This window comes from Myotis yumanensis, unplaced genomic scaffold (genome assembly GCF_028538775.1).
Source record: "Myotis yumanensis isolate MYYU_CA2020_CCGP unplaced genomic scaffold, mMyoYum1.0.hap1 SCAF_2, whole genome shotgun sequence".
Lineage (NCBI taxonomy): Eukaryota > Metazoa > Chordata > Mammalia > Chiroptera > Vespertilionidae > Myotis > Myotis yumanensis.
In genome coordinates this window covers 110,609,148-110,619,106 of record NW_027223753.1, presented here as the reverse complement: position 1 = coordinate 110,619,106, position 9,959 = coordinate 110,609,148, and the positions used below count along the sequence as shown (strand labels likewise).

Genomic DNA, 9,959 nt, shown 5'->3' with positions numbered 1-9,959 from the left:
TAATTGTGGAACAGTTACCTCCCCAATATTTTTTACCTCAGGATACAAATGTGACCATTGTTCTACAGGATTTAAGGCAAGATCATTAATTTCCATTACAATAGCTGTGGAAATGCACAGCAGAGTAACAGGTTGAGATCTTTAGAATTCCAGCACAGTAGGTATTGATTTGTCATACTCTCCTTCCAAATCACATCACACATTTAAAGTGACTACACATTCTTCAGTAAATGTCAGATTTAAACAGAGCCTATGTAAAAACAATCTACCCTTACTATTTCACCAGGCAATCTACAGCAAATGCTTAATATATACACATCAGGTATTTGAAACATAGTAGGGAATTTTTCACTGACTTCATTCAGAATAATCAAGGGTCTTAAGAGAAGACAACAGTAAAAGTTGAATTGATAATCTGTGCTGGTATAAACCAGAAAAAAAAAAGCCAACAGAAACAGGTCAATTTGTTTTAAGTTATTGAGAATATTTCCTCTGCTGGCCCTAATCCAAATTAAATTTGTGATTTTTAACTGAAGTAACACAAGTCTGGGTGCATGTTACATTGTGACAAGAGAGACAGATGCCCACAAAACACACACACACACACACACACACACGCACACACACACACACCTTTAAATTTATTAATTCCCAAAATGAAGTCAACAGGATAAATAAATTACACATGAAAGACACATACAATGTGGGCAAAAACTAAGTTATTAGACCAAAAATCATGGAAGTTATGCCAGCACTGATATTTAGAAAAACTTTCAGTATTAGGAAATGTCATATTTGATCCAAAGGAAAATTCCCCCCAAATAAAAAGTTTGGGAGCCATCCTTTATGCAACACCTTTAAAATAATAGTAAAAAAAAAACATGATTGCAGGAGCTTTCCTACATAATTTAGATAACACAGTGCAACACTGTGCTCCTTCATAATTTTAGCCTTTCACTCCCCATATGACACCAATAGTTACAATTCCGATGACAAGGAGAGAAATGATGATGCAGATGGTTTTTCTGGATTTGCGCTGATAATCTGATGCCCTTGACAGCTGCTGGTTTGCTTGCTGAACATGTACCTCTGCATTCTCAACGTTGGCTTCTATGCTATCTATCACATCTCCTTGCTCATGAATCATCATTCCCAAATCTTTAAATATTTCATTAATATCCATAATATCAGCTTCAAGTTGCCTAATAGAAGACTCTCTCTCATGGATAAGGCGGAGGTCATCCTCTGTAATTTCGTCATCTTGCACTTGCACTTGAGATTGAGTTTGGCTTTCCCACGATACAAGATTCCTGTCTTTTGAGGTCTCCTCAGGAAAACCACCAGATACCCTGGAACTGGCTCTCACTCGGGCCACAAAGTCTTTCTCTTTCTCAGCAGCTTGCCTCTGGACCTTCTGAAAGTTTGTCAGTGATGTTGTGAACTCAGCCACTAAGCGGTCCTTCTGTATTTTCCTTTGACGCTGTTCACTGGGGGTGGTGGGCAGAGATCCAAACTCTTTAATGTACTTATCTGTTTCTTTAGCAAGTTGGTTAGTATACTGCTGCTTCTGTTGCAGCTGTTGCCTCAATTCAGGAGTATCTTGAGGTGTCCCAAGTTGATTCAGTGTCCTCTGTATTTCCACAGAACATTGTGTGATCTTCTGGATGTTGGAAGAGATACGCTGGGCCAGCTGAGTGGGGTCACCAATGGTTCCTGGTGTGTAAGACATGGTTGATCTGCTTAGTCACTAATTTCATCAGATGTTGGTGGGCTATACAGTTTTCTAAGCAGTCACCGCAACCTCCTTGGCTTCCTGCTCCTGCACCTCCTCCCCCTCCGACAAGAGGCTCCCACGGGCGCCGCGTCCCCAGCTATGGTAGTTAAATTTCTTAACTTATTTATTTTTTATTACTTTTAAATTTATCTTTATTGTTGAAAGTATTATAGATATTCCCCCTTTTCCCCCATTGATCTCCCCATCCCCCTACCCCTGGGCCTGCTGCACTATTGTCTGTCCATGGATTATGCATATATCCATATAAATTCTTTGGTTTATCTCTTCCTGTCTCTCCACCCCCCTCCCCCACCCCACCACCCCCGGTTCCCTCTGAAATTCATCAGTCTGTTGCATGCTTCCATGTCTCTGGAACTATTTTTTTTTCATCAGTTAATTTTGTTCATTATATTCCCCATATAAGTGAGATCATCTGATAAACTTGTCTTTCTCTCACTGGCTTATTTCACTTAGCATAATACTCTCCAGGTCTGTTATTAAATAGATTTGATAGTTAAAATTCTTAACTTATTTTTTTAAACATTTGTCCTATATTTTCCTTCACAAAGGTGATTGGAAAGCTAACTTGGATTGTGATTTCTGTCCAGATTGTCACATTGACTGCCTGGATTATTCAGTCAGTCTGGCTGCCTGAGTAAAGGGCCTTTTTTTCTCATCACTGCCCCTTGCAGGTCTCTTTTAAATCTACAGGTTAATGGAAGAAAATCTCCTTCCTAGTTTGAGGAGGACTTTGCTGGTAGTTGTGTCTTTCTCATGGAACTCCTGAATCAGGGCTCAATTCAAATAACTTCAGGAATCATGGTGATGAAGTTACAAAATGAAGAAGTTGTGATGTCAATGAATACTGTTAAGCAAATGCCACAACCCCACAGGGCAAATGATGTTCAATAAGCCATGAGGAGGAAAGCACCTATGGCTTCATGACTTCAGTAGTTTAATTATCCATGAAGACATTAATCTTTTGTTGTTGTTGTTGTTAATCTTTTCCTGAGGATATTTTTCCATTGAGTTTAAGAGAGAGTGGAAGGGAGAGATGGAGAGAGAGAGAGAGAGAGAGAGAGAGAGATCAATTGGTTGTCTCCCTCACACACACACTCTGACCTGGGCCAGTATTGAACCTGAAACCCAGGTATGTGCCCTTGATCAGGAATCAAACCCAAAATCCACACTGACCAGGGCTAAGACTAATTTTGATAAACATTTAAGCTCCAATATTTCCTTATATATTTTGTGAATAAAATGCATATATGCTAATTTAATCAATTCTTCATTCAGTGATTATTTCCTAATCCATATTTTAAAATCCATATTTTCAAGTATTTGATTACTTGAAAAATAATGCCAGTATCTAATTATTAGTTTCATCCTGGCAATTTGGGCTGTTATTGTTGTTATTGAATGACTATTGTTGAATGACTTCAGGTCATATTGAGTAAGTGGAGTAATGAAAACATTCTGTGATATCCTCTGATGTTCATAAGTGAGCACCTATTGTACACACTGGAGATAAAACGATCCTATTAATAAAGAGCTAATATGCTAATTAGACCAAACAGCAGAACAACCATCCTGACAATGCTGTGAGCGGCTGAGAGGGCTGGCCGAGACAGCCAGGGCTGTGAGGGCGAGCCCCTTGCAAGAATTTCATGAAGCAGGCCTCTAGTGTACAAGATAAAGTTCTTGCCTTCATCAAGCTTATTAGTAAAATGGGGAGTGATACCTAGTGGGTAGAGTTCCAAGGATGTTGCCGTATATCCTGCAATGCACAGGGAGCCCTACCCTCTCAACAAATAATTATTTGACCCAAAGTGTGCAAAAATTGAGAAATCTGGTTTAGAGGTAAAGTGAGAGGATAACTGGTCAGTACAACAAACAGTATGAGGGAATGGAGCATTCACATAGCTTGGAGAAGAGCATTCAGGCCAACAGTCTTATTTCCCAGAATGCCTATGATGCCTGTTTACTAGTATAGTCAGCCAATTGACAGAATTCTGGTAAGACTTAGAAGGTAGAAAGGAGAGGCAGTTATTCTCCAGAGGCAGTAGCCACTAGGTGTTCACAGTTGCAAACTGAGGGATTTGGTGGCCATTTAGTTGTCAGATCTTGAAGCATGACATGTCTTAAGCATGACAACTAAATGGATCATCTAATCCTGAACTGGATCCTGTATTGGAGGGACATAAATTGCTCTTTTTTTTGTCAATTAAGTCCATCTGATCTATTGAGTCATTTAGGATTGCTGTTTCTTTGCTGATTGTTTGTCTAGAGGATTTATCTAGTGATGTGAGTGGTGTATTAAAGCCCCCTACTATGATTGTATTGTTGTTGATCTCTCCTTTGATATCTTCCAGGAGTTTTTTATGTATTTGGGTGCTCCTGCATTGGGTGCATATATGTTTATCAGGGTTATATCTTCTTGTTGTATTGATCCCTTTAGTATTATGAAGTGGCCTTCCTTATCTCTTGTTATGGCCTTCACTTTGAGGTCTATTTTGTCTGATATAAGTATTGCTACCCCAGCTTTCTTATCCTTTTCATTTGCCTGAAAGATATTTTCCATCCCTTCATTTTTAGTCTGTGTAGTCCCTTCTAATGAGTTGGGTCTCTTGTAGACAACAGATATATGGGTCATGTTTTTTTTATCCATTCAGCCACTCGATGTCTTTTGGTTGGAGCATTTAATCCGTTTACGTTTAAAGTTATTATTGAAAGGTACTTGTTTGTAGCCATTTCTTTTTGTGTGTGTGGTTGTTTTCTTTCTGAGGTTTTAATTTCTTCTTTTTACACCAGTCCCTTTAGCATTTCTTGCATGGCTGGCTTGGTGGTGATAAACTCCCTTAGCCTTTTTTTTTTGTCTGTGAAGCTTCTTATTTCCCCTTCAATTTTGAATGATAGCCTTTCTGGATAGAGTATTCTTGGATTCAGTTCTTTGCTTTGCATCACTTTGTAAATTTCTGTCCATTCTTTTCTGGCCTGATGTGTTTCTGTTGAGAAATCATTTGATAATCTAATGGGAAATCCCTTGAATGTAACTTTCTGTCTCTCTCTTGCAGCCTGTAAGATTCTCTCTTTGTCCTGAACATTTGCCTTGGTAATTATGATGTGTCTTGGTGTGGGTCTTTTTGGGTTCACCTTGTTTGGGACTCTCTGTGCTTGTGTGATTTTTTTCTTCCCCATCTCTGGGAAGTTTTCTGATATTATTTCTTCGAATATGTTTTCTAATCCTTGTTCCTCTTTCTGTTGTTCTGGCACCCCTAATATTCATATGTTGTTTCGTTTATGTTGTCCCATAGGCTCTCCTCCTGTCTTTTAATTTTTTTCTCCAATTGCTATTCAGTTTGGGTGTGTTTTGTTTCCCTGTCTTCTAATTCACTAATTCAGTCCTCCTCTTCTCCTAGTCTACTGTTGAAACTTTCAATGTTGTTTTTTATTGCAGCTATATCACTCTTCATTTCTTCTTGGTTCTTACATAATTTATTGTTTTTTTTCATCTGTTTCTTCTTGCTTCTTGCATAAGTTGTTGATTTTTTCCTCCATCCAGTTTATGCACTCTAGGACCCTTAATCTGAATTCTTTTACTGTCATGTTGCATGCTTCTGTATCACTTAGCTGCTTTTCTGGCGAGTCCTCCTTTTCTTTCCTTTGAGGGTTTCTTTGTCTACCCATGTTTGATCGTACAGCCATATCTAGATGTTGAGTCATTCAGTGGCTGCTCCTTGGGTGGCAGTGGCTCCTCGGGCAGTTGTGGTAGCAGCTGCTCCTCAGTTTGTAGCAGGGCCTCTGGTGGGTGCTGTTCACAGTTGTGGTGGCTCCTCTGGCTGGTGGGGGGAGGCTTCACACACAGCTGCTGTTCCTCAGACAGAGGGTGTGGTGATCAGGAGGCTGCTGTTCCTTCAACATAAATTGCTCTTTTTTTATTTTTTATTTTATTGATTTTTTACAGAGAGGAAGGGAGAGAGATAGAGAGTTAGAAACATCGATGAGAGAGAAACATTGATCAGCTGCCTCCTGCACATCTCCCACTGGGGATGTGCCCGCAACCCAGGTACATGCCCTTGACCGGAATCGAACCTGGGACCTTTCAGTCCGCAGGCCGACGCTCTATCCACTGAGCCAAACCGGTTTCGGCAACATGAATTGCTCTTAATTCAACTGGAGTTCCTCCTAATTAGAATTCCTCCCAAATTACTACCTCCAAAAAATACCTTTCTTTTCATTGGGATACTAAATTCAGACTTTTCTTCAATAAAGCAACTTGGGATACTAGTATTGTGACTATGTATGTCAATAATGGCAATAACAGAAATAAATGTATCTAACTTTATAAAGTTAGATACAATCTCTTTTTATTCTTACAAAAATATCCTGGAGTCCAGAAATGAGAATTGTCTTTGAATTACTATGGCAAGTAGAGCTAGAACCTGAATCCAAAAAAGACTTCTAGCCTCAAATTTTTATATCCATTCCATTATATTTCTTTACTTATACATTCATCCATTCATCAAATAGTTATGGAACACCTCTAGTATAATATATTAAGCACTATGCTACCAATGCCTGCAATAGCATACTATGTATTTATTTTAACATGTAATATGGATTGATAATCTAGTAATATATAGCAATAGAAATACCATATGGCATATTGTATTTTCCTCTTCACTCATTATAATAGGAAAAGGCCAGCATTTTGTGAGATTTCAAATGGGAACTCTATTTTCAGAAATGTGTTCACTTTAAACATGAAAAAAGGAGTAGAAACTTTTCTACTGCCTATGTACACAAGTCCATTAGCTCTTTCACTTTATCACATGACTTTTACTTAAGTTTCACAATGTGAGAGAAAAAAAAAGTATCTCACTCCTAATAAAAATGATTCACTTATTTAATTAGCTTACTTCTTTGATGATCAGGCTCCTGATCCCTATTCTAAGATTGATTCACTGAAATTATATACCAGTGAATTATTCTCATTAAAATTATTCAGAAAGGCATCTCTTAAACTTATCCTATATAATAAAAGCATAATATGCAAATCAACCAAATGGTGGAACGACCTGTTGGCGGGGGCAGGGCCAGCAGGCAGAAGGAGGGAACTGCAATGGTGGGGAGGGTCAGTGACTAGCAGCAGTGGAGGGGTGAATGGGGGGGCAGCACTGTTCCCTGATTGGCCTGGTGGCAGCAGCTTAGCAGCAGGGTGATGGGGGTGGCACTGTCCCCTGATCGCCCATCCAGTCCCCTCCCGCAGAGGGAGGCCAGAGTGTGGTTTATGCCCACTCCCTGGAAAATGGGCCTAAGCCATCAGTAGGACATCCCCAGAGGATTCCCAGACTGTGAGAGGGCACAGGCCAGGCTGAGGGGAACCACTCCCCATCCAGTGCCTCTAGAATGACTATAAAAGTTTTAAAATGTCATGTATTTCCCAAGTATCAAACACTCATGAACTTGAATAGCTGCTTGCGTAAAGAACAAACAAAAGATTGTCTCACAGAAAAACTAATGGCTTCATGGGCTGCATTAGATTGATTTTATATGCTTAATATACAAAAAGCACCAGATATATAACAAACACACAATTTGAATCACCAGTAATTTACAAGATGACATATGATGAGGTGGTTATTGGAAAGGTTTGCCTGAGTGTAGGTGGGCAGTTTGAATGCCATACCTTCATTTATTGCACATCAATTTCCTAGCCTTCTCTGAGGTGGCACACCTACCTCAGGCAACTTTTGCCTAAATATAGCTATCTAAATCGATGTAATATTTGAGCCAACCTGCATGATACTTTTTTTAAAAAACAATATTACTAGCATCAGTATTATTGTTTTGTGGGGTATTTTTGTTTGTTTTTCCAGAACCCATCTGAACACCACAAAAAGAACAGTTTGGGAAAAGCTGGTCTCACTTCTAGCTCTTTGCTGTTTCTAGTCAGGGCACTGACGTGGGGGTTTTGTAACTGTAGAGTTTGTATATGGCTGAATATATATCTCTGGCTGCACTCCAAAATGAAACATTAATAATGTCTGCATAATCATGTCCTTCATTCCTTTCCACTGGTTTATATAGCATTAATAGTTTTCTGTGGACAGAGTTACAAATGACAGAATGAAGCATCATGCCAAATTCTAAGCATTTATACACTAAGTTGTATTTTTTTTTAATATATCAAAATTAGGCATACAAATACAAAGACTGGATTCCCACATACAAAGTGAATAGAAGCAATTTTTTCATAATGCTGATCCTCTATACAGAAATGGGGAAACTTGGATTTGGATCACTGAACTCATCTTTATCAATGACATATGCCTCAATACACTTACCTTCCTCTCTACCACCCTAATGTTTCCTTCCATCTTTTTTTCAACTTTCTTTCTTGATATCAAAGACCAGATTAACTGTGTCTCCATCATGCTCCCTCATATACTCTAAGTTTCCAATCACACCACTTTCTTCAATTGTAGTGTGATTTTTCTCTTTATTTCTGTGTATTTCCTACTGGATTGTAAAATCTTTATGGACAGAAATTATTTCTCTGGTTCACTGTTGTATTGCTGGGGCCGAGAATAGTATCTGGTAGATAACATGTGCTCAATAAGTATTTGTCAAATTAATAAGTATTATCTTTCCCTTACTTGTGTGTGTGTGTGTGTGTGTGTGTGTGTGTGTCAAGAGGGATACAGACCAAGAATTAACAATTGCAAGGACATAATGTCTCATCCTATATAATAAAGAGGTAATATGCAAATTGACCACCACACCATCACAGATGGCGGTGCCCACAGTGGGGGTGGGGCTGGCTGCTCTGCACGCCTGCCACTGGAGTCCCCTCAGCCCTGCCAGGGTCCTCGGGTCCTCCTGCAGCCCCCACTGACTGACAGGTCACCCAGGCTTGTCCAACGAGATGCCCATCCCTATCTTTCTCCTTCCCCTGAAGCCGAAGCCTGACTGTGGTGTCCAACAAATCAGAAGTTATAACTCATGTCATTGAGAGTGTACTCCATACCTCAGCTGGGGCCGGCTACTGTACATGCCTGCCACCAGAGTCCCTTCAGCCCCACCTTGGGTTCTCCTGCACCCCCCACTGACTGAGGTGCAGGCAAGCCTCAGATGGCAGCTGCCCAGCTGCCCAGGGCCAGCCCGAGGCACAGGTAACCAGGGCCAGCTGAGGCTGGTGTTTCCAGCAGTGGCAGCAGCAGAGGTGTGATGGGGGCATTGCCTTCCCCTGATCTCCGGGTCGCCTCCCGCCCCTGAGGGCTCCTGGACTGTGAGAGGGGGGAGACCAGGCTGAGGGACCCTCCCCTCCAGTGCATGAATTTTCATGCACCAGGCCTCTAGTCCTATCTAATAAAAGAGAAACATGCAAATTGACCATAACCCCGACACCCTTCCCATTGGCTAATCAGCATATCCTTATGCAAATTAACTGCCAACCAAGATGGTGGCTGGCAGCCAGGCACTGAAGCGAACAGGAGGCTTGCTTGCTCCAGTGATGGAGAAAGCCAAGGTTCCCTGCCTGCCACTGCCGGCCTCTGAGCTTGCACTCTAAGAAACAATGTTGCAAGTATAGAAGCTAAACAAACTCCAGAAACCTGCTTTCAGCCAGCTGGGCTTCAGCCAGAAGGACCGCAACAGTGTTTCAATAATAGAACCCACACAAACCCAGTACCTGCTTTCAGCAGCCGAGGTCTCAGAGCTGGAGCTGAGCCTCAGAGCTAAAGCTGGCTGTCAGCTCCAGTGACAGCCATAGAAGGTAAATAAATCTCAGAATAAAAGAAAAAAGAAGAAAAGGAGAGGTTGGGAGCTTCAGTCACCCGCCAGCCTGAAAACGGCCCTCAGCCCCTCACCCAGACTGGCCAGAAACCCCAGTGGGGACCCCCTCCCTGAAGGGGGTGTGACCAGCTGCAAACAGCCATCATCCCCTCACCCAGACTGGCCAGGCACCCCAGTGGGGACCCCCACCCTGAAGAAACAAGATGGAAGCTAATTTGCACACTGAAGGTGGGCGGCAGTGGGCAAGGCTGTCCGTGGTCTGGGACCCAGATCCGTGACCTGGCGGGCAGGGGGCAGTGCTTGAGGCTGTCGGCAGTCTGGGACCCGGATCCATGACCTGGCGGATGGGGGGCAGCGCTTGACGCTTTCCGTGGTCCCGGGACCCGGA

The 9,959-nt window shown here is 41.6% G+C and overlaps 1 pseudogene; it reads right to left on the bottom strand.

Annotated features, from left to right (window-relative positions):
- Positions 1 to 730: 730 nt before the first annotated feature.
- On the bottom strand, positions 731 to 1,868 carry LOC139002046 (syntaxin-7 pseudogene; annotated as a pseudogene).
- Between the last annotated feature and the right edge of the window lie 8,091 nt (positions 1,869 to 9,959).